The following is a 27392-nucleotide window of genomic DNA, read 5'->3' as shown; positions in this document are numbered from 1 at the left end:
AATGCTGAATAAAAGTATTCCATTAAAATGAGAGCCCAAAACACTCTTGCACTAATTTCATGAAACATTACACAATGCATTTCACCCCAACACAATGCATTTCGCCAATACTAGCATTTATATAATATATAAATCTCTCTCTCTCTCTCTCTCTCTCTCTCTCTCTCTCTCTCATGTCACATATGTAGACCATGTTATGGAAAAATCTCTCTCTCTCTCTCTCTCTCTCTCTCTCTCTCTCTCTCTCTCTCATCACATGAGTATATTCATTATTCTTTTCACTCAATAGATGAATAAAATTATTCCATTAAAATGACAGCCCACACTTTTGCACTAATTCCATAAACCATTACATTCCAATCAAAAGCAAAATAAAAGTGTTCCAATACAATAATACCCAAGAGCATTCTTTCACATCCTATACATCGTTGAAGTTAAACTTGGAATATAAGTTGTCCACTAAGTCCATTCTTTGCGTTAGACATGCGATTACATCTCTTTCTATCAGAATTGGTTGGTGGATAAACATATTTTTATTTTGGCTCAATACCATGACTCTAATGTATACAAAGTACAAGTGCTTGCATACTAAATAGGGTTTTTGCTTTTTTATTCTTTTTAAAAAATCTAGACATGAGCATGATGGATGCATTTTTATGTGCACATCATAACTTCCCACATGAGAACCTTGTCCAAACGTCACAATGATAAAAGCCTTATGTTTGGAAGGTTGAAACACTTGCACTTGTGTAACTTGTGAATCAATATGTAGTGCTTTCTTGATCCTTTTTGCAGCTTCTTCTGAAATGCATGTTTTGTATCTTGTGTGACGGCCATCTTGTGATATATCATTTCCGAATGTGTTTTTCCCTAGGCATTTCTGGTTGACTTGAGCTCATAGGATTTTTTTCTCCCTTCTCAATGTCTTACTCTATAAGTTATAATGTGCAAGCATCAATGCGTTGACCTCCTCAACAATCAAATTAGTGCCTATGCTGCCATATAGTAGGCACACTGTGTGGGGGATGGTAAATGTTCTTATTCATAACCCATGTATGCATGATGCCATTATTGCGAAACCATTGGCCATATAGTAAGCACACACTGTGGGGGATGGCCAATGCTCATAGCCCATGTATGAATGATGCCATTATTGCAAAACCACATTATTCGACTAGTAGCATGGGAACTAATGGTGTAGGTACTTTTTTTGCACATCCTACAATCATGCGACCACACTTACTACGCCCTATATGATCCAAACACTTTACTTGGTTGCTCATTGGAGTTCTCCTAATTGCCCAAAATGTCTTGTGTATGGGTGCTTCCCTTATGATTTTGTCACTTGATTCATATCTTGTGTCCACATCTTCATCCAAAAAATGTATTTTCTTGCGACATGCCCAATAGACTTCCCATCGTCATCCACATCAATCATATTTGATTGTCGTCGGGATGATTCTCGATCGTGCCACAGTAGTACTCTTTACTATCCTTAAAACTTGTGTTGTGGGCTTGGAGCATGTGCATTTGGCCTCTCAAATGAGATTTTCATGACTTGGACCTACTCCAATATGCTTGCCCATCATGTATGCATTTTTATGTGCACTTTGCAACAACGCATTAGCCATGTATGATACACATGCATTGTAGAGTGTTTTTTTTTGTTTGAAACCCTCCCCTGCTAACCAGTTTCCAAGTTTAGACTCTGACAAGTTTGTTCGTGGCGTACATGATTGATCATCACTTCTCTTCTCCACTTCTTCAATAGTTTGAGACATATTAGAAACATCATTAAAGACACTATTTTTTAAGAAAATGGTTCTTATACTACATACTAAAATCATTACATTATCCCAATGTGTAGTGCACACTTCCCACCAATTGAGGCAAAGGTCCATGGTAGGTATATCGAAATCTCTTACATTTCCACTATGCCACCATTGTTAGATAAGTCGGCCATGAGCTAGTGGAGCCTTTTTTGTTAACTCGGCCTGCCACTTCTCACACATGCTCTTATGTACGCCTTGGAAAGCCTTTATAAAATACTTTGTGGTATGTATATATTTAGGCTTTATGCCTAATGAAATAAATAAGAGTGTTCGTGACCTTTCATTTGTTGTCCTTCATTATAGACTTCTCTAATGGCGTTCCGGGCTTCGTCTGCCCCATGAAACCAAAAAAGTCTACCTTTTCAAATACATATGTCACCATAACATTATTTATTCACTTCGAAAATAATAGTTGGAAAGTCTTGTCCTCTTCTTTCATCTCGCAAGTTGGAATAGTTAGAAGCTCCTCTAGGCTACAAATAAAAGTCAATGTGCTAAAAGAGGTAATAATAGAGAACTAATTTTTTCCAAAAGTCAATGTGCTAAAAGAGGTAATAATAAAGAACTAATTTTTTCCAAAAGCCATTATTACTAGCAGTACCTTGGATCATAAATGTGGGGAAATTTTTTTCCAGCGAGCAATTCCTCCAAAATGGTGAGTACTTTTTTCTCTCTACTCTCACTCCCTCACTCTCGCACTCTCTCCCTAGGACCCTCTCCCTCTCTTTAAACCCCCTGTCTTATTTTCTATCTCTTTACTCCCCTATGCTAACTCCTTATCTCCTGATGCAACTCAAAATTAATATACAAGGTACAAGATACACCCCTCCCCCCTCTCTCTCTCTCTCTCTCTCCCCCTCTCTCTCTCTCTCTCTCTCTCTCTCTCTCTCTCTCTCTCCACAATTAGAATAGATTATGTTATGCCAATTACAATTGATGATTCAAAATATCAATTTAAACCCTCAATATAAAGCAATTACAATAGAAAATGTCATGCAAACTATAATTGATGATTCAAAATATCAATATAAATCCTCCATTACTAGAGTCTCATTCATACAATGTCAAAAGAATATGCCATGAGAATCGTAGTTCAAAAATAGATGCCATGAGAATATAGTTCGAAAATAACAAAATAAAACCTCCATTCCTAGAGTCATTCATAAATAACAAAAGAAGATGTCATGAGAATTGTTGTGCAAAATAAAATCTCCATTCCTAGAGTCATTCAAGTATGTGGAGGCATACTCGAGCTCTTGATTATGTTATGTGGACCTTTAGAAGGAAGGGGCTATGATGGTGCTATCCAATTTGGAGGATATGTCAAGATTGGAATAAAACTTGGAGGAACATGGTAAGGAAATGGTGCATTAGATGGCAGTCGATAAGATAGAGGTGGCATAGATGGGGAGAGATGTGCATATAGCCTAAGACCTTGATTCCATGGTGACAAAGGTCGCAGAGTTGCCATCATAGGTTCCACTTGTGTCCTCTGCAATGCCTCTGTCTCCTTGTTGCCAATGAATTTATTGTCACCGAGGTCTTCATGCATGTCTTCAAGCCCTCGCAACTCAATTTCATGGCATATCAAATCCGAGTGTAGGGAGTGTAGGGATTGGGTATATGGAGAGGAGAGAATGCGAGCGAGGGAGAGAATGCGAGTGAGGGAGATACATACTATGGAGAGAGAGAGAGAGAGAGAGAGAGAGAGAGAGAGAGAGAGAGAGAGAGAGAGAGAGAGAGAGAGGAAAAAAACGCTCGCCAAAAAGGAAGTTTCGCTTGTTGAAAATTGCTCGCCAAAAAATGCATTCATAAATGTGACAAGCCATTGTTTTATCCTATCCATGATGCGTCTAGTGTGGTCGAATTGGATCCAACCTCTCCTTAGATCACCATTCCTTAAACGTCTCATTCTATTGACGAGTTCAGTGCTTGAGCCTTGTCCTTTAGTAGTAAACATCTTGAAAACGAAACAATGATCAATTTCATTGCCTTGACTTGGAATTGTAGGTTCACGTGTCTAGGCTATGTAGGTTCACGGCTCACATTTATAGGATCACAACTCATGGCTCACGTGTATAGGTTTTCATGCCTCTAGACTCACGTATACAAGTTCAGGTGTTCAGGTTCACGTATGTAGGCTCATGCCTTTTTTTTATAAGCTCGGTTCACATCCTTCCTTGGTATAAAATAGGTCTATCTGGGGTAAAAAAATCTAAGAACTGGGCCTATGATAGGGTTGTTGAAATATGTAAGCTCAAGTGTTGAGAAAGTTTGTGTGTATGAATGCACTTTAAGTGTGCAAGATATTATCTTGTGTGAGTTGTGGATGGATGAGAGTGCCACAAGTTTGCCACATGGAGTGTAAAGTGGTCAAGAGATAAAGATGCCACATGGGTGGACTCATGTAAAGAAAGCGGAACTAGTAGAGGCTATCTATATTAGAAGCCTCTCATTATATGGTTTACAACACATTGCAATAGAGATTGAATTGAGTGTGCCTGTTCTCTTGCATTAGTGTACTAATTATCATTATTGAATTTCTTGATTATTATTAGTCTCCTTAAGCATATGATAATCATGCGATTAGTCTAGGCTTAGCACGATTCCACATTCTTAATATGGTATTAGAGCATAGGTTTAGCTAAACCTAGGTTTTGGTGTGTTTATTTTAGAGTGTTTCTTTATCATGGTTTGTGTATAAAGAAGAAAAATGGCACACCCAAAGGAGACAAACATCAAATCAGAGATTGCTATTGTGGAAGGAAAGAATACTGGAGTTAACAAAGGAGTTGCTGCAAATGTATTGCCTGGATATGGTTGTAAGTTAGATTTCAACATCAAATCAGAGATTGCTATTGTGGAAGGAAAGAATACTGGAGTTAACAAAGGAGTTGCTGCAAATGTATTGCAAGGATATGGTTGTAAGTTAGATTTCAATTTTGTGGTTGTGAATGTTTGTTTTGGTGCTCATCTTGGTGGAGAGATGCTTCAATGGGAAAAATGTTATTATTGCAAGAAATTTGATGGAATATGCTTAAGGTGGTTGAGCATGAAGTTGGGTGCTTTTAAGTGGAAGAGAGCACATGTTGGTGCACAAAATGGGTGCATATTGGAAGCTTGGATATCAAGCTTATGAAAAGAGAGTGGACTCTCTCTAATTAGTTATGGTGAAGGCCAAGGGACCTTAAGAGCCTTGATGCAAAGGCTTTTGGAGCTTGACTCTCAACAAAGGAGAAGATCAAGAAGATTACAACAAAATGGAAGGATTTAAGAAGCCTTGGGAGCTCATGGAGCTTGACTCTCAACAAAGGAGAAGATCAAGATTACAACAAAATGGAAGGTTTTAAGAAGCCTTGGGAGCTTATGGATCTCAAGTCATAAAAATGGAGGACATTGAAGATACAACTAAACAAAAGTGAATGTGGGAAATGCACATCACAATGGCAAACTAAATACTCGAAAGACGAGAGAGAGAGAGAGAGAGAGAGAGAGAGAGAGAGAGAGAGAGAGAGAGAGAGAGAGAGAGAGAGAGAGAGAGAGAGAGAGAGAGAATAGCACAATAGTCTAAGTTGACTTGAAATGGAAGGGGCAAGCAAGGAAAAGCAAATTCAGTAATGGGATGAATGCTAAATGGTGCATCCAAGCACTAAAGAGAAGCAGATGAAGTGTTGTCCAACAAGTTCCATGTCAACATTGGGCACATGGATCTAGGAGGGTAGCCACAATCACACTACCAGATGGTTGGAAGAGAGTCCAGCAGAAGGACTGTCTTAAGTGGCTGCTCTGGTGTGTGGCAGAAGCAAAATCTTCACACACTCATATTGTTGTTTTGATTATGCCGAGGTATATGATATTTTGAGGTACTTAGTCCTTGATGCACTCATATTTTGAGGTACTTAGTCCTTGATGCACTCATATTGTTGTTTTGATTATGCCCAGGTACATGATATTTGAGGTACTCAGCCCTTGATGCACTCATATTGTTGTTTTGATTATGCCCAGGTACATGATATTTGAGGTACTCAGCCCTTGATGCACTGCAACTCGTCAACCCTTTAGATGAGAATTTTTATTGTAAGTAGTGCAATGCTAAACTAGTTGTGGAGAACAATAAGAGATAGCAACAAACAAAGAAACTTGGAGATGGAGAAGAAGCAAGCATGCAAGATAACCAACCTACATCACAGTAAAAGAGGAGTCTAGTTGTGGGGCTGGCACACCCTGAGTGTAGTGGAGCCATGTCCATGGTCAAGGGTACTATAGAGGCTATAGCCATAGGGCTATTATAGGCTAAAGCAATAAAGGAGTCCTAAGAGAAAGAGAGAAATGGAATATATGGGTGTAGAAGGTCTAAAGAAATGGAATTTCCTTAGTTGTAGGCTAAAGCAGTAGAGGAGTCCTAATGAGAAAGAGAGAAATGGAATTTCCTTAGTTGTAGGCTAAAGCAGTAGAGGAGTCCTAATGAGAAAGAGAGAAATGGAAAAGTTGGTTGTAGAAGATCTAAAGCAAAGGAATTTGGTGGCAAAAAAACCAAGAGAGAAGGAAAACTATTGCCACAAAGTTCTCAAAGTATGTAAGTGGAGGCAACCTTCACCATCATAGATAGGAAGAGAAAGAATGGAGGCCTCACATGTAAGTGGAGGCAACCTTCACCATCATAGATAGGAAGTCTTTCACATGTAAGTGGAGGCAACCTTCACCACCATAGATAGGAAGAGAAAGAATGGAGGCCTCACATTATCTTGGAAAAAAAGATAAAGGAGGAGAAAGAATGGAGGCCTCACATTATCTTGGAAAAAAAGATAAAGGAAGAGAAAGAATGGAGGCCTCACATTATCTTGGAAAAAAAGATAAAGGATAAGGGTTCAAAACCCTGTTCACACCCACATGATTAAGGGGCTCTTTGTATGAAATTTTTAGGGAAGCTACACTCTCAAAATTGCATGTTATGACACATTTTTTTGTACATGATTAAAATTTCTACTGCTTTCCATATTCACACATGGGATAAATTTTTGACCACATATGGTTATGTCCCCTACCCTTGCATTGGTGCTTGCATTGGTGCGTAATCGGATTTAACGTAACCTCTCACCCCATTTATGAGGGTTCTCTATATGAGCCTAGGGAGCTCAAAATGAATGTATTTGTGGTGTGCATTAATTTTGTGCACGCGATGGGTGTTGCACATGTTGGGTTCCCGAATGCAATGGGTATTCAAAAATTATTGGATGGGTGCTCTGCCCCTGAGCCAAGTTTATGTTCAAAAGGAATTGAATGTCTAGGTGGTTAGACACATGCACTCGTGTGAAATTAGGAGTTGGCCTAGTTTCTGTGAACACTTGAATTTAGAATCGAGGGGGAGTGCTGAAAGATGACTTTGGCACAATGCCAAATTGTTATGGGTGTTTTGTTGGATAATGGTCAAGTGTGAGTGGAGACATAACAACTTCCGTTGTGTAAGAAGGATAGAGTACATTTGGAGCGTTTAGACGATGCTAGGTTTTTCACTAAGATCGACCTCAAGAGTGGTTACCATCAGGTCCGCATTTTTGAAGCTGACATTCCAAAAACAACTTTTCGGATAGAGCGTGGTCACTACAAGTTCGTAGTCATGCCTTTTGGGCTTACAAATGCACCCGCAACCTTCAATAAGATGATGTCTAGGATTTTCGCAGTCCACATTGGGAAGTGTGTTTTCATATTCCTTGATGACATACTAGTCTTCTCAGCCACTGTGGAGCAGCATGAGAAAGATGTGGAGAAAGTCTTGCAACTTTTGCGAGTATTGAAATATGTAATCTTGGTGTTAAGAAATTTTGTGTATATGAATGCACCTTAAGTGTACAAGTGTGCAAGATATAATCTTGTATGAGTTGGATGGATGAGAGTGCTACATGGAGTGTAAGGTGGTTAATAGTAGATAAAGATGTCACATGGGTGGACACATGTAAAGTAAGTGGGGCTAGAGGCTATCTATATTAGATGCCTCTCATTATATGGTTTACAACACATTGCAATAGAGATTGAGTTGAGTGTGACTATTCTCTTGCATTCATGCCTTTTTTTTAATGAACTTGGCTCATGTCCTTCCCTGATATGAAATAGTATAGGGCATGGAAATCTAGGAACTGGGCCTATGACAAGGTTGGTGTTATGCACTTATTATTGGGGGTAATAAGTGTAATTAATTCCCCAATAATTATGAAGGACAAGAATTTTCCTTGGAATTTATAAATGGTACAGATTGTATGACAGGAATATCTTCCAAGGACATGGGTAGGTATGTTCGTACGGGTCTTTACGGCAATAATTGGTTTATACTATAGTAGGTATACCTATCTCCACACTCACGTGTGCATGCTTACCTATGCAGGCTTACGTGTCCATATTCATGGCTCACGTGTCCAAAATCACAGCTTATGTCTTCAAGCTTATGTGTCTAGATTCACGTCTTTTTGTACACAAGACTGTGAGCTTAGGACTATGGGCTCACATCTCCTACCTGAGAGTTAGTTTGGTTGGTGGTTTTTATGATCTAAGCCTCTTGGGCTCCAATTTCATGCAAATCACAAAAAAACCAGGGTTTTGCCCTACCAATAGATGAAATAGAATTTCCTAATGCAAAATCAACTTCAAAAGGAATTCAAAATCAACAAATAAACACATCGAATTCTCCATCATTGTATGTTTTTTGGAGTGCAACCTCTTAATCACAACATCCAGCAATATCCGGTAATCCCAAATATGGTCAAGTCAAGAGCTTACCTTAACATTGCTAATGCATGTGTCATTGGGTTTTACCTTAGAGCCGCAAATGCAACTTCCCATGTGGCTATGCTAGCTCGTTGCATTCTCACTCTGTTGTTGTCACTCTAGAATGCTCCTTGCTAAAGGGGTGAAGGGAGAGCTCTCAATGCCTAGAGGGAGGCAAGAAGAGATGGCCCTTCACGATGGTTCTCTCTCACAAAGGTGGGGGAAGAAGAAGAAGCAATTGCAAGAAGAAAACCTATAATTAAACCTATCTAGCATGATGCATCCACCATCAAGCAAGAAAGATTTAAGAGTGTACATGCAACCAAGAAGGCTTGGTTGAAGGTTTCTTTTGAAGTCACATCAAGGAAATAACCAAGGGATAAAAGCTTTATCCAAAGCCTTGCTTAAGGCATTAACAAAAAGCTTAAGATTTAACTCCAACCTCTCTGCGTGAATTCCCACTCGTCAGAATAGCGCGGCACCAACTCCTTGCTTGGGAAAGTTAGCTCAAAATTTTACAATTTGATCAAACATCTGTTCCATCAGATGCATCTGGCATGTTTTCTTGCACAAATCCTGTACCCCTGAGAGGTTTCATTGAAGATCCAAGCATTTGAATTTGTAAATGGTGGAGAGAGCTCTGCAAAAATCAAGGGTGGAGAAAAATTACATAATTGCTTTACTAGTCTAAAATGATAAGAGGATATTCATACGCAAAGCTTCTTCAAGCCAAAACTTCATCAAAATCAGCTTGAATATTGGAAATATTTTCAGTTTCTTATTCTGGTTCGGCTCAAAAAATTACAGTAGTTCAAAGTTGCGGGATTTTCAAATTTGGTCATTTTTTGCCTTCTCGAAGCTTAAATTCACTCTCAATTCTCAATATTTTTTTTACCGGATGACCTTCCGACGCTTCGAGACTACTTCAAGAACTTTGGTGATTGCGTTGGATTGCCACACCGCTCTTCTAATCGCCACATGGGATTCAAGATCTTCAAAATCATTACCACGAGCAAAAAATCATATAAGTATTTCTAACTTTTTCCTATCTTTATTTCTTTTTAGCATCCATGGTTGGCTGATCTACCTACACTTTTGTCTATTCAAGAGCAACTCACAGCTTTACAAGCACAATTAGTCAATGAACGAACTCATAGACTTGCATTAGAAGATCATTTGAAATCACGTAAGAGGCATAAGCATGACATTGAAGGTGATAGTGATGAAGATTCTATTCTTCGAACCGTGAAAACAACTCTAGATGCTCAAACGGCCCGAAAAGAATCTCGCATTTGCAAAGATTTTTTTAAAGAATTTGACGCACGCACTCTTTTGGCTTGGTTTAGCCAATTCGATGACTAAAGCCCGACAGTATTGGGATACTCTTAGGCAATTGAAAGGAGAGGATGTCCAAACCTATATTGAAAATTTTTGGAATGCTCTCATTCAAATGCAATCTATAGAAAAAGTGTATGAAAAGCATCTTAAAAGGAAGTTCATCTCAGGATTGGATCCAAATATTAGAGCGGAGGTTAATATGTTTCATCCTTACACTCTTTCCTAAGCTAAATCTCTTGCAAATTGTGAAAAGAAAAATGGTGTACCCAGGTTCCAACAGGAGAATCATACTTCTAAATTATCCAAAGATTTGACATCTTCTAGTGGTTTTAACGGGCGTTCTTCATTCAATCGACCTTTTAACAAGGGTCAAGATCAAAGAAGCCAGCAATTCAACAACAACAAAGCAAAAATTGGCAACAATAGCAATGGAGCGAGTGGAGAACCAAAGAAGACAAATGTTTCAGATTCATTGACTCAAGATGAAAAAGCAAGCAATGTTCGATGTGACTCTTGCCATCAGAGGGGACACTATGCTAATAAGTGTCCAAATGACACCAACAACGACAACAATAAGAAGACACCAATGTCGTTGTTGGTGTCCAAATGACACCAACAACGACAACAATAAGAAGAAGCCAATGGCACAGCTTAACATGGTGGATGGAGATGAAGACAATGGCAAGACGACGATGATGCTTTACGAACGACAACTACGAGCCAGAGTATGATGGTAATGAGTTCAATAGTAAATCTGAACAAGAAGGTACTTCTAACCTTGATCCTCATTCTTTTTCGCCACATACTTTACTTAAAATGAAGGAAAAAATTCAAGAAAAGGAAATCACAATCTTGCATGATGATGGTAGCACACAATGACTTTATTTCTGAACGTCTTGCACATGCTTTTCATCTTAACATGATTCCTTCTCGTTTTAATGTAAAGGATGCTTTATAAAATCAAAAGTATAATTGCATTAAGAAAGTAAAGAATCTTGCTTTTTCTATTGCATAATTTTTGGATTAACGTACTGTCTTAGTAGTACCTTTGCATGGTATTGACATGATTTTGGGAATGCCTTTTTGACAGTACACACCACAAATTGATTATGCAAAGCACACAATGTCTTTTATGCATCATGGAAAGAATGTTTGTTTGCAAGGAATTTCTGAGCGTAAGGACCAACCAGTTTTGAGTCATACTCAAGCAAAAAGGGCTTTGAGGAAGAGAGAGAAAACTTTTCTAATTTTGGTTAACCAGCTTAGTGCTCAAGAACCACCTCCTAGGGATACAACCCATGACTCTTTAATTTCCAAATTCTCTCACTGTTTTCTCAATGAGTTACCTCATGGACTCCCTAGATCACGTCGTGAAGATCATCACATAGACATTATTCCAAGTAGTGCACCGCCTTGTAGAGCACCTTATAGAGTTAACCCTCTTGAACAAAGAGAAATTCAGACGCAAATCGAGGAATTACTCTCTCGGGGACTTATTAGACCAAGTAGTTCACCATATGGAACACCAATTCTTCTTGTTAAAAAAAATGGTACTTATCGTATGTGTGTAGACTACAGGGCTCTCAACAAGAATACTATCAAGAATAAACTTCCAATTCCTAGAGTTGATGATCTACTTGATAAATTAAGAGAGCCAGCATCTTTAGCAAAATTGACCTAAAATCTGGATATCATCAAGTAAGAATGGCCGAGCAAGATATCTATAAGACTGCTTTTAGAACTCATACTGGTCACTTTGAGTTTTTACTAATGCCATTCGGTCTTCCTAATGCTCCTACGAATTTTAGTCGTATAATGAATAGAATCTTTCTTGAACATCAAAACTTTGTGGTTGTCTTTTTCGATGATATCTTAGTTTTTAGTAAATTTGAAGAAGAGCATGAAAAACACTTGGAAATTGTATTTAATTTGCTCAAGGAAAATGAACTTTACATTAATCCCGAAAAGAGTAGTTTCTTTCAGAGTGAGATTGAGTATTTGGGACATATAGTTTCTGCTAAAAGGGCATACATGTATCAGATCCTAAGAATATAGAAACTATTACGACATGGCCATCCCTAATTTTGCATATAATGCACACTATCTCACTGAACTTCTCAAGAAAACCAAACCTTATGAGTGGTCCAAACTTCAAGAGAAATCTTTTCTTGCATTAAAATATGCACTTACTCATGTACCTGTGTTACACTTACCTGATTTTTCACGTCCTTTCTTTGTGGTTGTAAAACTGATGCTAGTGGTAAGGGCATTGGTGCTATATTAATGCAAGATGGTCATCCTATTGCTTTCGAGAGTAGGAAATTTCATCCTGCTGAAAGTAAGTATGACAAGGAGTTGTCTGTTGTAGTCCATGCATTGAAAATTTAGAACTATTATTTAATGGGCTCAAAATTTCTTATAAAGACTGATCACCAGAGTATCAAACATTTGCTTTCTCAATCACTTATTTTGGATAGACATATTAAATGGGTAGCTTTTATTCAAAGTTTTCAGGCTATTATTTAATACCAACCTGGTAAAGAAAATGTAGTTGTTTTGCTGACGCTTTGAGTAAAAGACCTTCCATTCAAAAAATATTTCTGTGATTGAGAATACATCTTTTGATTCTATGCATGAGACTTATGACCAAGACCATGACTTTAGTAATATTTGGTCTAGATTAAGAGACAATCATTATTGGACATCTACTACTCGACCTTTTAGACATTCTATTTTGGAGGAATTACACTAGCCACCTTATGCGGGACATCGAGGTGTTTCATCCACATTCCAGACTATTTTTGGGTTGTTGCAAGATTAGGGTGTCCAGTTTTGTCCAATTTATACTGGACAGGGATAATGCTTGGAGAGCAAATTTGGGGGGGCAAGGTACTTGAAATCAGATCAAGCAACTAATAGAAAATACACATATACTCAAATTAACCCAATATAGCTTAAATTAATATAAATTAGTCTAATTAATCAAAATTAATAAAAAAATATAATGAAATGATAAAAAATGATCTTTCCATACTTAGAGTGATCCAATTTGTTTTTTTTTATAAATGCACCATTACAAGTACACTAGTCCCTATAGGTTTTATATGATTTACATCAAAAACGTAATAGCCTTCTAATAGCTTGGAAGAATTTCGGAAAAGAGATCATTAAAAATTTAACCATTGGATCTACAATTTTGACTAACCACCACATTCTACTAATGTTTCACTATATACCACTCTTTGGATCTACAAGATTAAGCATTTTAAGTGGTAGTTATTGTGGGTGCAAAAACTAGCATATATTATAACACTTTAAAGGCCTTGAAATATTCAAAGAAAATAGACAAATAGTTTAAATTTTTCTCAAAAAATCAAGTTAAGCTCTATATTATGTAAAGATCTAAGATCCAAAGTGGGAAATTTATATGAGTTTATATGTAAAATATATTAGCATTTTATGAAATCAGTACAAATTTGGGACTACAAATTTGGGACAGGGTGTATACATTGACTTTGTACCTAAGGAAATGAGGACTTTCGACTATCTAGTGCTAAATCAGATTATGCAACTATATTCCAAACTTTGCATGTGATGTTCCAACAAAAGAACTTGAAAGAAAATTCCTTCGTTAGCTAGGAGAGACAGGTGACTAAAGGTAAACAAATGCCTGTTTTTTTATTGTTTAGCGTGAGTGGACAAAACTGGGCACCCTGATCCTGCAACCACCCTTCTAATGACTTTTATTGGCCTAAAATGAAAAATGATGTAGCTAAATTTGTGTCTGAATGTGATGTTTGTCAAAAAGTGAAAAGTTATAAGGGTAAGAAACTTGGTTTACTCATGCCACTTCCTATTCCTAATGCTCCTTTTGGGAACAGATTTCTATGGATTTTATCATTGGTTTTCCATTGATTGACAACTATAATGATATGATTTGGACCATTGTTGATAGGTTTAGCAAACAAGAATATTTTCTTCCTTGTAAAAAGACTCTTACTGCACATCAAGCTGCACAATTGTTTATTAAATACATCTTCACACATCATGGTTTACCACAACTGATTGTTTTTTATAGAGATTCTAAGTTTTGCAGTGATTTTTGGACTACATTGTTTGATAATCTAGGCACTAAATTGGACTTTTTCACTGCATTTCATTCTGAATCTAATGGTCAAATAGAAGTGACAAATTGGATTTACTTCATGCATATGTTTCATCACAACCTAAACAATGGGATAAGTATATCCATATTTTACAATTTGCATATAACAACACAACGCATTCATCCACTGGAAATGCACCTTTTGAAATTGTGTATGGAAAAGCTTAACCTACTCTTATCACTTGTTTGTCACACACTATTGAAGCTGCAAATCAATTCACCATTGATTTCACTTCCATTCATGATCATGTTCGTAAAGCTATTTCTAATACACAAGAGAAATACACTAAACAAGCTAATAAGAAAAGGAAGCACATGGGTTTTCAAGAAGGTCAATATGTTTAGCTTCGTATTGAAAAGAGACGTCTTAAAAGTGTTGAGACTAACCCTGTTGTTAAGTTAGCTCCTCGTTTTTATGGTCCTTTTAAAATTACTCATAAGATTAATGACCTAGCATATAGGCTTTCACTTCCTTCTCACTGGAGAATTCATAATTCTTTTCATATTAGTCTTCTGAGGCCTTATAGGGGACCAATTCCTACATAACCTGTATATGAGGAAGCACCTAGTCTTGTTGACCAAGTAGAAGAACTTCAACCTGATGAGGCTATTATTGACCATGAGACTACTACTACTCGCACAGGTACTGTATATAATAGATATATTTTGACCTTCAAAAATCATCCTTGCAAAAATGCAAAATGGATGCATGAGCGATTTTTCCATGCCTATCCCGACATCATCCAATCTTACTTTCAAAACATGGGACGATTGATATAATGCAACTGAGGACAGTTACTATCCTAGGCAGTAGGAGGGATGTCACGATTTGTTCGTCCATCCTTCTGTGGTTAATTGGGGATGCCTAATTACCACTATGTTCAAAGCATGGCACTTGGGTGATTCTAAATATTCCATGTGTAGGACATATTAAATTAGGGATAGCTGGAATTAAGTGTGGATTTATTACTTATGTGCTATCGTGGACTTGTGGCATGTGTTGCTAACTCGTAGTGTGTTTGAATGGAAAACCTTGAAGGTTGGTGAGATTGATGTGATGGCAACGATATGGTGCAAGATATTACCGAGATGGTTCTCATTTTGATATTTTTGCTGTAGTGTCTACTACAAGGTTTTGTATTTGGCCGCCCATTTTGGCAATAACGAAGTAGGAAGTGTGGGCAACATATCAATAGAGGCTTTGTAGAGGAAGGATTGGGGGAGGTGGGGAGTTATAGGCAGTATAAGTTAACTTGTATGCATACAACTCCATTTGTACGCATCATACACGTATCTCAACAACTTGCATACAAGTTCTTGAAGGCAAGTACTTGAAGCTCGACCAAATGGTATGTGTATGAAGATTTAACTCCATAAGAAGTACAAATATAGATGTATGATGTACAAATAACATGGTTAAAATAAAATTTTTGATGGACGACATCATCCATATGCATATACATCCAAATGTCCGATGAACAAATTGAACTTGTAACACAGTCATTATAAATGAACTATGTAACATAGTTACTATAAATCCAAATGTGCGATGAACAAATTAAACTTGTAACATAGTCATTATAAATGATACGAGGATACATCCAAGTAGTCTAATATACCATTTCCAACATATAACATTGTCATTACAAATGATATATTGTGCAAGCTTTATGTGATACCCATAGGTACATTGAAAGAGAGCATCATGCTCGGGAGGGGATATATTACGGCCATGGATTGCATTGTCAACTGGAAAAGAAGGACCGCGAGACGCTTGAGCTCCCCTTCAAAACAGTTGTTATACACTTGGCAGCCCGAACCTATTAATATCCCAGGCCTCTCTACTTACAAATTACAAGCCACCACCTCAAGAAACCTCTAATACCCCTCTCACCTCACCTCACCACATTGGGCACCACCTGAGGAAACCTCTTAACACTTATGTACCCTTGGAAGCACCCCGAACCTATTAACATCCCAAGCCTTGTCCTCTCCACTTACAAACTCCACTTATAAACCACCACCTTAGGAAACCTTTAACACTAACCCTCTTGCCTCATTGCATCAGGCCACCCCCTCAAACCATTATGGAGATCCAAAACCTTACCACCACTGACGAAGTAAAAACCACCTCCCAAACCTCAACCTCAACAACCCTTCAGGGAGGTCACCAAGAAAGAATGGGTACCCATAAGAGTACCCTAGCTAGCCAGGGCAAGTACAACTCCCATGTAGGGACCTAGCATGCAACCCAAAGGCCAACTGTGAGTGACGATTTGCCAAAACCCAAGTAACAAAGTTTTACCCAAATCCCAAGCCTTGATCCCCATTTAAGCTTCTAGCCTAAAGGGAACCTATCCATATCTAGGTTCCAAAAACCTCGTCATTTTTATGACCCTGGAAGCCAAAAAGATCCAAGCGATGGAATCATCCAATACCACCCTAGAAGTCTACACTTCATTTTGGATCCCGATAAAATTACTAGATGCACAAGGATTCTACAAAGGAAACCCCGACATCTGAGTGCTGAGATCAAAGAAAACCCGTCTCCTAGACCCTCGCAAATGCATCCTCAAACGTCAACTCCAAGTGGGTGTGGAGAGCCCCAAAGCCATGTCTTTGATGCCAAACCCAAAGCTTAAGCAAGAATAGAGAATAGTGGCTTCCACCTTGACTCTGCCCCAACACTACTTTTAGAATAGGTGAAAGAGCCTATGGACTCCGAGTAGTAAGAGGCAACACCTTGTCCATGTGTAGTGGCCCACCCCTTCTTGTTCCCATCAAAGAAGACTCACCCATGGCAACAAACCTAAACAGAACCGTGCACACACTTTTGTGGCTCTCCCGAGCAACCATAGGGCTTAAAAAGATCATGATCCCACAACACCAACTTGTAAGCTGGAACTGGAAAGATACTGCTCAATTAAGTGTACCACAGCAAAGCCAGTTGTTGCCATGGCATTGAAGCTTCTTTCATTGTGAATGGGCAAAGGATTCTCCGCCCTCGCCCGCTAGGCACGTAAGCCTCAAAGACTAGCCTATGTGTACATATGTAACATCACCCTTTCCACTCATCTGTATAGTCACTACCTTCACCGAGAATGATAAAAAAATAAAAACCCAAAAGGGGTTCGAATCGGCAATCTCAAAAGTTTGATTGAAAAAAGTAGTGTGATTTCCTGATTGCTGATGTAAAGTCGGATCAATATGGGCTTGATCGCATGATTGAGGGGTGGCGATTTGTAAACTCAAATCACTATTTGAGAAGTAGGATCAACGATTCAAGATGTGATTGGTGAGGCATGCTGAGGTTTGTTGGTGCTCCAGCCACACATCTTCTCTACCCAAGACCATGATGCTACTATTGCCATTGCCTGTGGTGGTAGTGCCTCGGCCTTTGCATGTAAGGGAGAAACTCTAGAGGAATATTTGTGGTGTACTGAGAGAGCCATTGACTAGGGCAGACGGTGCCCAGATTTGATTGTTGATGATGGTGGTGATGCCATTCTCCTTATCCATGAGGGTGCATAGGCGGAAGAAGCTTTTGCCACAGTTGGTATTGTCGGATCCTGCTTCACTTAACAAACCAGAGTTTCAAATTATTCTTTCCATCATCCTAGAGGGCACCAAGCAAGATTCCATGAAGTATCGCGAAGTGAAGGATTGACTTATCGATGTGTTAGAGGAGAAAACTACTGGGGTGCAACGCCTCTACCAAATGCAAGGCCAATGAATCTTTGCTCTATCTTGTCATTAATGCGCATAACTAAGTGACCAAGTGTAAGTTCGATAGCCTCTATGGATGTTGTCACTCTCTACCTGATGGAATCATGAGGGCCACTAATGTAATGATAGCTGGTAAAGTGGTTGTTGTTTGTGACTGGTAATGTTGGCAAGGGTTGTGCTACTACTATGAAAGGTGTAGGGCCATGAGTTGTTGTTATTGAGATGGATCCCATATGTGCTTGGTAAGCCTTGATGGAAGGACTTCCTATCTTGACTCTCAAAGATGTTGTCGGGACTATTGACATCTTTGTCTCCTATTGGTCACAAGAACCTTATCATGGGTAAGCCAAATGAAGAAGATTAAAAACAATGGCATTGCTACCTGTGGTATTGGCCACCTCACAAATGCGATTGACTTGCATGAATTGGAGACCTTTCTTGGAGTAAAGCTTCAGACTGCTGACCAAGTGTTCCCCAAACCCAAGAATCATTGTCTTAACCAAGGGAAAGTTTATGCACTTGGTTTATGCCATCGGACACCCCTTGTTTTGTGATGTCTTTGTCTTTACTAGTCAGCTCGTTGGTGCTATGGAAGGAATGAAAGTCTCACAAGTATACCAAACATGTGTATGTTCTTCCCAAGTTCTTCGCAAGCATTTGAATGTAACATGAGCAACTGGGCCCCCACCTCTCCACAACAAAACCCTCGACCATTCACCATTAAGACTCGGTCGCCTCACCAAAACCCATGTAGACACATAGGCACTATTCTTTCATGATCTTGTGTTGAGCCTCATCTCACTGACAAAGCTTTCTAGATACATTTCTAGATGAGGGGACATGGTAGGCGCGCAAGCACCCTTTAGTGCCTCATCTTCCACCACCCCATGCATTCAATCTACCCTCCCTCTAGCCCACATGCTCGACGACAATGCCAAGTCCATCAAAGAGCCATAGAGGTTTCCCAACTCCCTTACCCACTATGGACATAGCCTTGCATAAAGTCCGCTTTTATGTCTCCAACAAAGTACTTACCTTGAATCCCCTAGAAAAGGGATGTCAAATCAATGTCAAAGAAGCAACAAAAAGAGTCGAAGAAAGCAGTTGTGTTGAAGAAGTCCTTGTGTTGGAGTAGCGTTCACACACACGGGCACACCTTTCATCCATTACCCATGTACAATGTCACCTAGATAATTCACTATGGGCTTTATATTTTTCTCACTTCTCACTTCTACTCACGCACATACACCTGCACCTACAACTAACCTCATCAATGCCAATCCTCCACATACATCTAGAGATGTGTCCTCCAGGATGGGGGACCATGGGTGGTGGGCACAAGCCTGGCCCATGGTACGACCCCTCGCTTGGAGAACCCTGACCTTGTAGGTACCTCCAACAAGCTTCCCTACATATATGGTTTTTGGCTGAGGGTCATGGGGGAGACATGAAGAAGGAAATAGAGAAAGAAGATGGAGCGACCGACAGTGAGAGAGGGTTCTAAAATTTTTTGAGTAAAAAACATATATATATGATTTGTGAGTTTATGGTTTAGAAAAAGAAGGGTTTGAAGAAGATGTAGCTATAGCTGAATTTGTGAGCACAATGTTATACTTCAGTCTCATCTCTTTCGTCGTGTGTGTGTGTGTGTGTGTGTGTGTGTGTATGTATGAGACATAGGGTCAACATAATCAATTCAGCAAAAGAGATTTGTTTGAATCTTGTGTCTTGTCTATCTCATTTATTAAATGATGAGTACTGAGCACCTTCATGTTTACTTAGCCTCTTTGAGAATCTTTCTAGTTTCATGCTAAATCTTGCCTCTGAGTTGTGAGAATGCTTGTGTTTGGGTGATTTGGCTATTGGTTGTTGAATTTCTATGAGACAGGAGTGATTGGGTTAGGGAGGACTTAGTTGCCTGTGGTTTGGTTGTCTTTATGAGTGTGGTGTCAATTGAAAGGTAAGAGCAAAGCAATTCAGTGTGAGAAGAGAGTCTAGAGGAAGAAATTCTTGCAGGTGCAGGTTTATCTATTAGTGAGGTTCAATCATGGTGTCTTCTATTGGATTAGTTTGACACGGTCCTCTTATGGTGTTAGCCACATGGTGCTCCACATCCTCTCATAGATTGGTCAGATCAGTAGTTGTTAGATCAAGAGCTGACAGATTAGAGACTGGTTGGATTCAGTGTTGATTGGCATTAGATTGTTTAGTAGGAAGTATTTGAATCAAAACTGACCGAAGTAGTAAGTGTCAAGATGAGAGCTGTCTGAATCAGAAAACTGTCAGACTAAGAACTGGCAGATTAGTAGTTCAGATTAGAAGCTGGTTGGAGAAATACTGGTCTAATCAAGAGTTTTTTTGTTCAGAAGAAGGACTGGTCTTATTAGGAGCTATTCAGTTCAGGAGCTGTCAGATTAGGAGCCATCAGATTAAGAGCTCATCGAAACTGTCTAAATTGAACCTGTCAAGAGCTAGACTGGTTGGAATAAGGACTGTTCAGATCAGGAATTGCCAAGTTAGGAGCTGATTGGAGGTAGACTGTTGGGATCAAGAGTTGACTGAAGAAGGAAGTGTTAGGAAGAGAGCTGACTGAATCAAAGCCGACTAAAGTAGGAAGTATTAGGATGAGAGCTGTCTGAATTAGAGCTAACTGAAGTAAGAAGTATCAGGATGAAGGTTGTCTAAATATTAGAGGTATCTAGATCAGAAGGAAGTGTTAGGAAGAGAGCTGACTGAATCAAAGCCGAATAAAGTAGGAAGTATTAGGATGAGAGCTGTCTGAATTAGAGCTAACTGAAGTAAGAAGTATCAGGATGAAGGTTGTCTAAATCTTAGAGGTATCTAGATCAGAAGGTGTTCAATTTTGCATAGATAAGATCTGTGTTGTTCAGAGATTGTATAGTTAGCTTCCTGAAGACTATGAGCTGTTTGGATAGCCTAATGGCCCATGGTTCTAAGGAGTTTAGGAGCTAGCTGAATCAAGAAGGTGTTTGAAATAGAAGCATTTGAATCAAAGCTATTAGAAGCATTTGAAATAGAAGCATTTGAATCAAAGCTATTAGAGGATAAGCTGTCCGAATCAAGAAGAGGGTATGAAAGGGTTCATGAATTGTATGAATCAGGAAAGTATTCAAAGTAGGAGCTGTTTGAATCAGGAAGAGGTTCTGAAGGAGTTTAGGAGCTATCTAAATTAGGAAGGTATCCAAATTAAGAGCCATTAGGATAATGAGGTTTCTAGAGCTGCATTTAAACAAAGACCATTGGGTTGAAGAGAGGCAAGCCAAGAACTTCAGTATATGTGGTTGTTTCGTGGGGTTTGGGGTGGTGTTTCATGTCATATTTCCTTGATCAAGCCTTCTTGTGTAGTGCTAGCTAGTTATGCTAGTGTGGGAATTGAAAAAACTCATAGACTTGTGCCCCCACTGAGGAAGGCTCTAAATCAGGTTTAGCTTATGTGAAGAGGTTTATGCCTACCTATTTGGGGATTCCTTTGTTTTTTGGACAGGAAGGGGAGGATGCACATACATTTTTAGAAAATGTGGTTACTTCATGAATTTTAAGAAACAAAGATACACCAGCAGATTGGAGGACTACCTTGGTTTTGGGACTGAGGAAAGAGGCTAACGAGTGGTAATAGTTTGGATAGACAGGTACAACAGGATCCTGATCAATTGGAATTTTGCAAGGGAAGAGATGTAGCAACCTTATGGCATAAGATTCTTGACTTGAAACAAAGGAAATTTGGGGAGTATGCTCAATATAAATATGATTTTCTTAGTTTATGGGGGGCAAGTGGATCAAGGCCTTAACTAACCTTGGAGAGGTGGTAGAGTTTTTGAAAAAAGATAGGTTCATATTGTTGAAGGACAAAGTAGAAGAGGTCAAACCCAGCTGATTTTGAAAAAGCAGAAGCCATAGCTTTATATAAGGAAAAGAAGTAAAAGCATAGGAAATACATGCAAGGGGCATTGGAGGATGAAGGACCATCAATAGTAAAAGGGGAGAACCAGAAATAGAAGGCAAGGAAGAGTAAGCTATGCAAGGAGGTCCTCCACATGTAATTTAAATAATTACTCCAGAGGTGGTTGATAGAGCGAATGAGAATATGTAGAATCTTTCCATTAACTTGGTTCAGGGGATAAGAATGAGACAAGATGAACATAGAGAAGTAGGTGAAGCAGGTAGAGATAGAGGAATGGGAAGAGGAAGAGGAAGGATCCCTAATTTGCAATGCTGGAATTGCAGGGAGCTAGGACATGGTATGTATACTTGTCCTTGGCCTAGAATGTGTTAAAATTTAGAGGCTAGGAGGAAATGCAACACAACGACTAGCACATTTGATTGACTAAACAAGTTAGAACTGAATAAACACTGTTTATATTTCAAGAACAGATGAGATACAAGAGTGACAAATTCTAATTCTAATCTGTGGATGGGCCAATCCCAAAACCCTAATCCTAGTACTAAGGAGCTCAAATAGCTCATATTTAATAATTCATATAGTGCTGTGAGAGTGTCAAGCTCAGGCTATGCTCAGTAGGTGGCTTCTATTCACTGTCTTGTTCACTTTAGTTCACTATCAGCTCACCATTAGCAAGGTGCATACAAAACATGATTTTATAATGGTCGAGGATGAATAGCTCGTTACTAATAGTAGATGTGTTGTGATCAAGGCTTCAACTTTGCCGATGTAATCAGTTAGGTGTGACAAAAAATTCTACAACTTCCTGTCAGCTAAATTGTGGCGTGATCAAGGCTTCAACTCCACCAATATAATTAGTTAGGTGTGACCATAAATTCTACAGCTTCTTATCATCTAAATCACGACGGTTAGGTCAGTTTTGCGTCGAATTATCTCTCGAGACGATGACGACCTACAATTCCTCCTTTGATGTAGGAATCATTTTCTACCAAACAGATGGCACATTTTCAAGGCTTTAGAAACCTTAGAAATGGTGCAAATCTTGTATCTTTTAACAGAATGGAGCATGGGGAATCTTTCCCTGCTTATTCATAGGTTGTTTCACAAGCACCACATATTTTAGCAAGGGGAAATCAGCAAGGGCAAGGAGGAAATCAACAAAGGGGTAATGGTCAAGGTATTGTTGAGCCCAAAATCCTAATCCACGAGCTCAAGAACCACCACAAGATACAGGAGAGAAAGTGGTTCACCTAGTTGAGTTGGACAAACCAAACGAAGTAATGGACTTGGATGCTTTAGCAGAGCCAAAAGAACTAAGAGTAAAGGGAAAGAGACTATGCATGGAGGTTGACCATCAGAAGGTGCTAGAAAGAAAAGCAAACCAAGTGAAGGGAGACCAATAGCCAGTAGGAGAACTTTGAGGAGTTTTCCATCGGGAGAAGGAGTAGAACCATATAATTTAAAGTAGGATCTTCAAACAATTTAAGCCTAATATCTCTTTACCTCAATTACTTACTATGGTGCTAGCCTTAAGGAAAGAATTTGACACGTGTTTAAGTGTGAGGTCTCATAAGTCAAATCCTCAAACTATGGTTGAGTTAAATGTTACTCCTATAGATGTGGATGAAGATGTGGCTCCTATTTTAGAATATACAATTAAAGGAAAGATTGTACCCAATACTTTGGTGGATGGAGGAGCACAGATATGCATTATCTCTGAGATTCTTATGCATAAGTGAGGGCTAAAGATCCATGATATTCCCTACATCAAGGCAAAGATGGTGAACAACAACAAGGTTAAATGTTTAGGTGTGATCAGACAAGTAGATGTCTAGGTGTTATCATAATACAAGTAGAAGTGGATGTGTGTGGAATCAAAAGAAAAGTGAATTTCTATGTTGTGACCATGGGGGATGGCTAGGCACTTATTTTAGGTAGACCTTGGCTATGTGGAGTGGGAGCTATACAAGATTAGTTAAAAGATCGTCTTATTTTGAAACAAGATGAGCATAGGGTTGTGTATGACTTGAAGGATCAAGTGTAGTATAGTGAGCTGGATGAGGATGAGACAAAAGAAAAGTTTCAATATGTACTTGAACGTAATTTGGAGAGTGAGTTGGTCCCCACGGTGTGTGGGTCAAAAAGTGGTAGGGAACATGGGATGGAGGGTAATGTTGGATGCTTTGCCCCTAGGTTTCAAGAAGCTAGCACAAAGAGGTGTAGCTTTAGGAAGGTGTCTCATATGTAGAACCAAGAAGGAAGATCCTTGGCACGCTTTTTCCGAGGCTATCTAGTTATAGGAGGTATGTGTTGTAGCATGAGGAGGTGGGCCATGGATTCACTAGAGTGTACTCTCACTTGGTCTCACTAGCTACTTAGCAAAGGCGATAGGCCTAATTGATGCAAGTGGAATTCTTATTGATATGCTTAGGTTTCCTTGTTTAGAGGAGAGTTGGAATTTTGGAAATGCTATTCTTTTTTATGGTAGTCTCATTCAAGATCTCTTCAAGGTTGTGTGTGAAGATAATGTGGAAATTCTGAAGAGTTGGAATTCTGGAAATGCTATTCTTTTTTATGGTAGTCTCATTCAAGATCTCTTCAAGGTTGTGTGTGAAGCTAATGTGGAAATTATGGTGTAGATTAATGGTTGTTGGTCTTGTGCTTCCTTCTCATTGTTATTGCAAAGTATGAAAATATTTAATCTTGTAGTAATTTTTGATGTGTTCCTCCTTGTGTACAGATTTGGGAAGCTCTTGTGGTGGAGAAAGCCATAGTTTATTAATGGTTATTAATGGTACAATTCAAAGGGAGAGATGGGTATAATTGGAAAGACCTCTAGAGGCCTACAATAGTATAAGGAGGATCAATTCATGTGGCATCCTGATCTCTTGAAGTTGTTAACAATCAATTGGGTTTGAAATTGTCTTGGGAGTGTTGAAGTTGAGCTTAAATGTCTTCAAAGAGAGAGATGGGTATAATTGGAAAGACCTCTAGAGGCCTACAGTAGTATAAGGAGGATCAATTCATGTGGCATCCTGATCTCTTGAAGTTGTTAACAATCAATTGGGTTTGAAATTGTCTTGGGAGTGTTGAAGTTGAGCTTAAATGTCTTCTATGTTATTAGGGCCCCTATGGCTACTACTAGAGCACGCTTCAACGGCTTAGGAAGTTGGTTTTGGTGAATTGTATAGAACAATCTATCAATTGGGAGGACTAGTCATCTCAGTGGGATGCCCCACGGTTTCTTATTACGGAGGGAAGCTTTGGGGGTAAGTGTATACAATCAGGTTTATTGATTGTGGGCTGTGAGGAGACTCGAGTCTCTTAAACGGTTGGTCTGAGCGGGATGATGTATGGCATAGTTATGTGCAGGTAGATGATGTCTTCTGATGTTACATAAAACCATTTTCCACCCCCCTCCCCCCCGAGAGAGAGAGAGAGAGAGAGAGAGAGAGAGAGAGAGAGAGAGAGAGAGAGAGAGAGAGAGAAGAAAGATTCATTGATTGACCAATGAAGTGGTGTCTTTATGGGGTGAGAGGTTACCTTAGGAATGCCCCTTTGCCTCCTGAAAATACAATCTCACCGGCTTTTTTTGTCGGCGAGGAGGCGAATGGAAAAGAAGGTGGAGTACCTGACGAGACGAACTGGTAAGTCCTACGAATCTGGGGAAGTGCATGAATAGTGGCCACTTTTTTGTAAGAGGATAGCTAGGGGAATCCCATACAAATCGGGTGGCTGGAGTTCGAGACTAGCCGCATGGGAAAAGTGACTTGGAACAAATACGAATGAGTGACGAAAGCTTAAGTAGGATCTTAAAAAGGTCCAAGTCTGGATGAAGGTAATGACCCAAAAAAGAAAGAAAAAAGAAAAAAAAAAGAGTAAGTGTGGTGCAGCTTGCAAGCTTTTGCCTCTTCCTAATGTGGACGTTTTTAATTGAGGTTGTGTCGTGCATGCACAGAGAGGAGAACGTACATGGGGGATGCTTCGAGATCTCTCTTGTGCCACGACGACTTGAAGCGTTTACCCATGGTGGTGGTTTAACATACTATATGTTTTAATATATGAAGCTACAAGGCATATGGCCAGCTGGAACTGTGTGTATCAAAGCTGAAATGACGCTTGTTTGTGCTAATCACAGTAGCTCGCTCCGTCGGGAATGCGTCCTCTGCTGTAGAGAGAAGCAAAGCAGAATGTACGAATTCGCCCTCTTCTTTGAGCACCAGTTCTCGCATAGTATTTTTTTAATAACACAATGGGTCTTGTGGACGATGCAATTGTCAAGCAACAACTTGACCGCGTAGCGCAGTGGATTAGCGCGTTGGACTTCGGATCCAAAGGTCGTGGGTTCGAATCCCATCGTGGTCGATGTTTATCGCTTCTTCGGTCTTCTGAATTCCAGATCTTAAATTTTGTATTGTTGGGTGGTCCCTCGCACTCAAGGTCAAGAAATCTCCTCGAACTTTTTAAACTCAAAAGAGCACGTTCAAATTTTGCTACGGCTTGAATAAATCCGATTGAACAAATCTGATTGGGAGGCTGCAAAAGTAGATTTGTATGCCTTTGGGAACTTTGGGGCTTAATATCCCTACTTCACATCAATACACGGTTTGCCCCAATAGTTTTAGTTGAAACGTTTCTGTGGAGCGTCTCTCCCTTTGGGGTTCAAGTTTATGTCTAACAATGAGGCTCTCTGTGCCATACCTTTGGGGATGTTCTACCTTGATCTGCGTAGATGGGCTTTGAAAGTGTTTGACTTAGGGTCTCCTAGTCCCGCTCGCTTATTAGCAAAGCTTTGGGTCCTGATGGTTTTTTTTTTGGAATGGCTAGATTTGTATGCCTTTGGGAAGGAGGTATGGATTGTTGATCTTCGATTGATGGGCCTTCAAGTAATTTTCCATCTCTTTATGCATATAGAAAGCCCAATCCTCCTCCTTTTCCTCATAAGCTTTTGCGATCCTGTTTAAACCCACTCTGTTGTCCCTATCTACAGGCTTTATTTGCATCAGGAGGGACATCGCTCTGCATGCCTTCTCTCTAGCTTCATCTCTGATATTGTCATATTCTGCTCCATTTGAATTGTAAGAATCTTTCTTGAGCATATCATTTATAGGAATCGTATCAATGTTGTGCTTGTGGGCTTTCACTACAGCTGGGAGTTGTAAGGCATCTCTGATTAAGTCTTCTGTGATGAGGAGTTTTACATATATTGAAAAACGACATGGATTGATGGCATATAAGTGATTTATCTTCAACAGGCATTCGTTCATTCAATCGACTGATTTCAATGCAAGTAGACAGGTTTGGACACACAATCAATTGATAACTTTCATAGAAAAAAGAGAAAAAAAGGAAAGCAAAGAAAAAGAAAAAAGGGGAAGCTCCCACCTCGAAGGGCTTGGGTGCGAAGATGCTTGATGATCGGGATTGGCTCACGAACACGGCTCTCACATGATGCAAAGTGATGAAAAAAAGAAGAAGATTTGATTTTATAATGTAGCCGTCGAATAGGGCGTTTAATGAAGAAGCCACATGTGATTTCATAATTGGCTATCAGAGTTTCTACCGTTTCACGACGTGAAACTCTTCAAACTTTTTCACTGCGTGAAACACTAATCAATGGTTCACGACGTAAACGACTGTAGTGTGGTTC

General features: G+C 39.3%; 1 non-coding gene and 1 pseudogene across 1 annotated transcript; both read left to right on the top strand.

Moving 5' to 3' along the window:
* The first annotated feature begins 4545 nt into the window (after window positions 1–4545).
* LOC147636680 (adenosylhomocysteinase 1 pseudogene) lies at window positions 4546–20691 on the top strand (annotated as a pseudogene).
* Window positions 20692–26033: 5342 nt separating this feature from the next.
* On the top strand, window positions 26034–26107 carry TRNAR-UCG (transfer RNA arginine (anticodon UCG)). The gene has a single exon. It is a non-coding gene; the product is annotated as a tRNA-Arg (tRNA).
* Window positions 26108–27392: the final 1285 nt, after the last annotated feature.

The sequence above is a fragment of the Cibotium barometz genome, chromosome 7 (genome assembly GCF_041138505.1).
Source record: "Cibotium barometz isolate CiBa-2024 chromosome 7, ASM4113850v1, whole genome shotgun sequence".
In the NCBI taxonomy this organism is placed as follows: Eukaryota; Viridiplantae; Streptophyta; class Polypodiopsida; order Cyatheales; family Cibotiaceae; genus Cibotium; species Cibotium barometz.
This window is presented reverse-complemented; position numbering and strand designations above follow the sequence as displayed.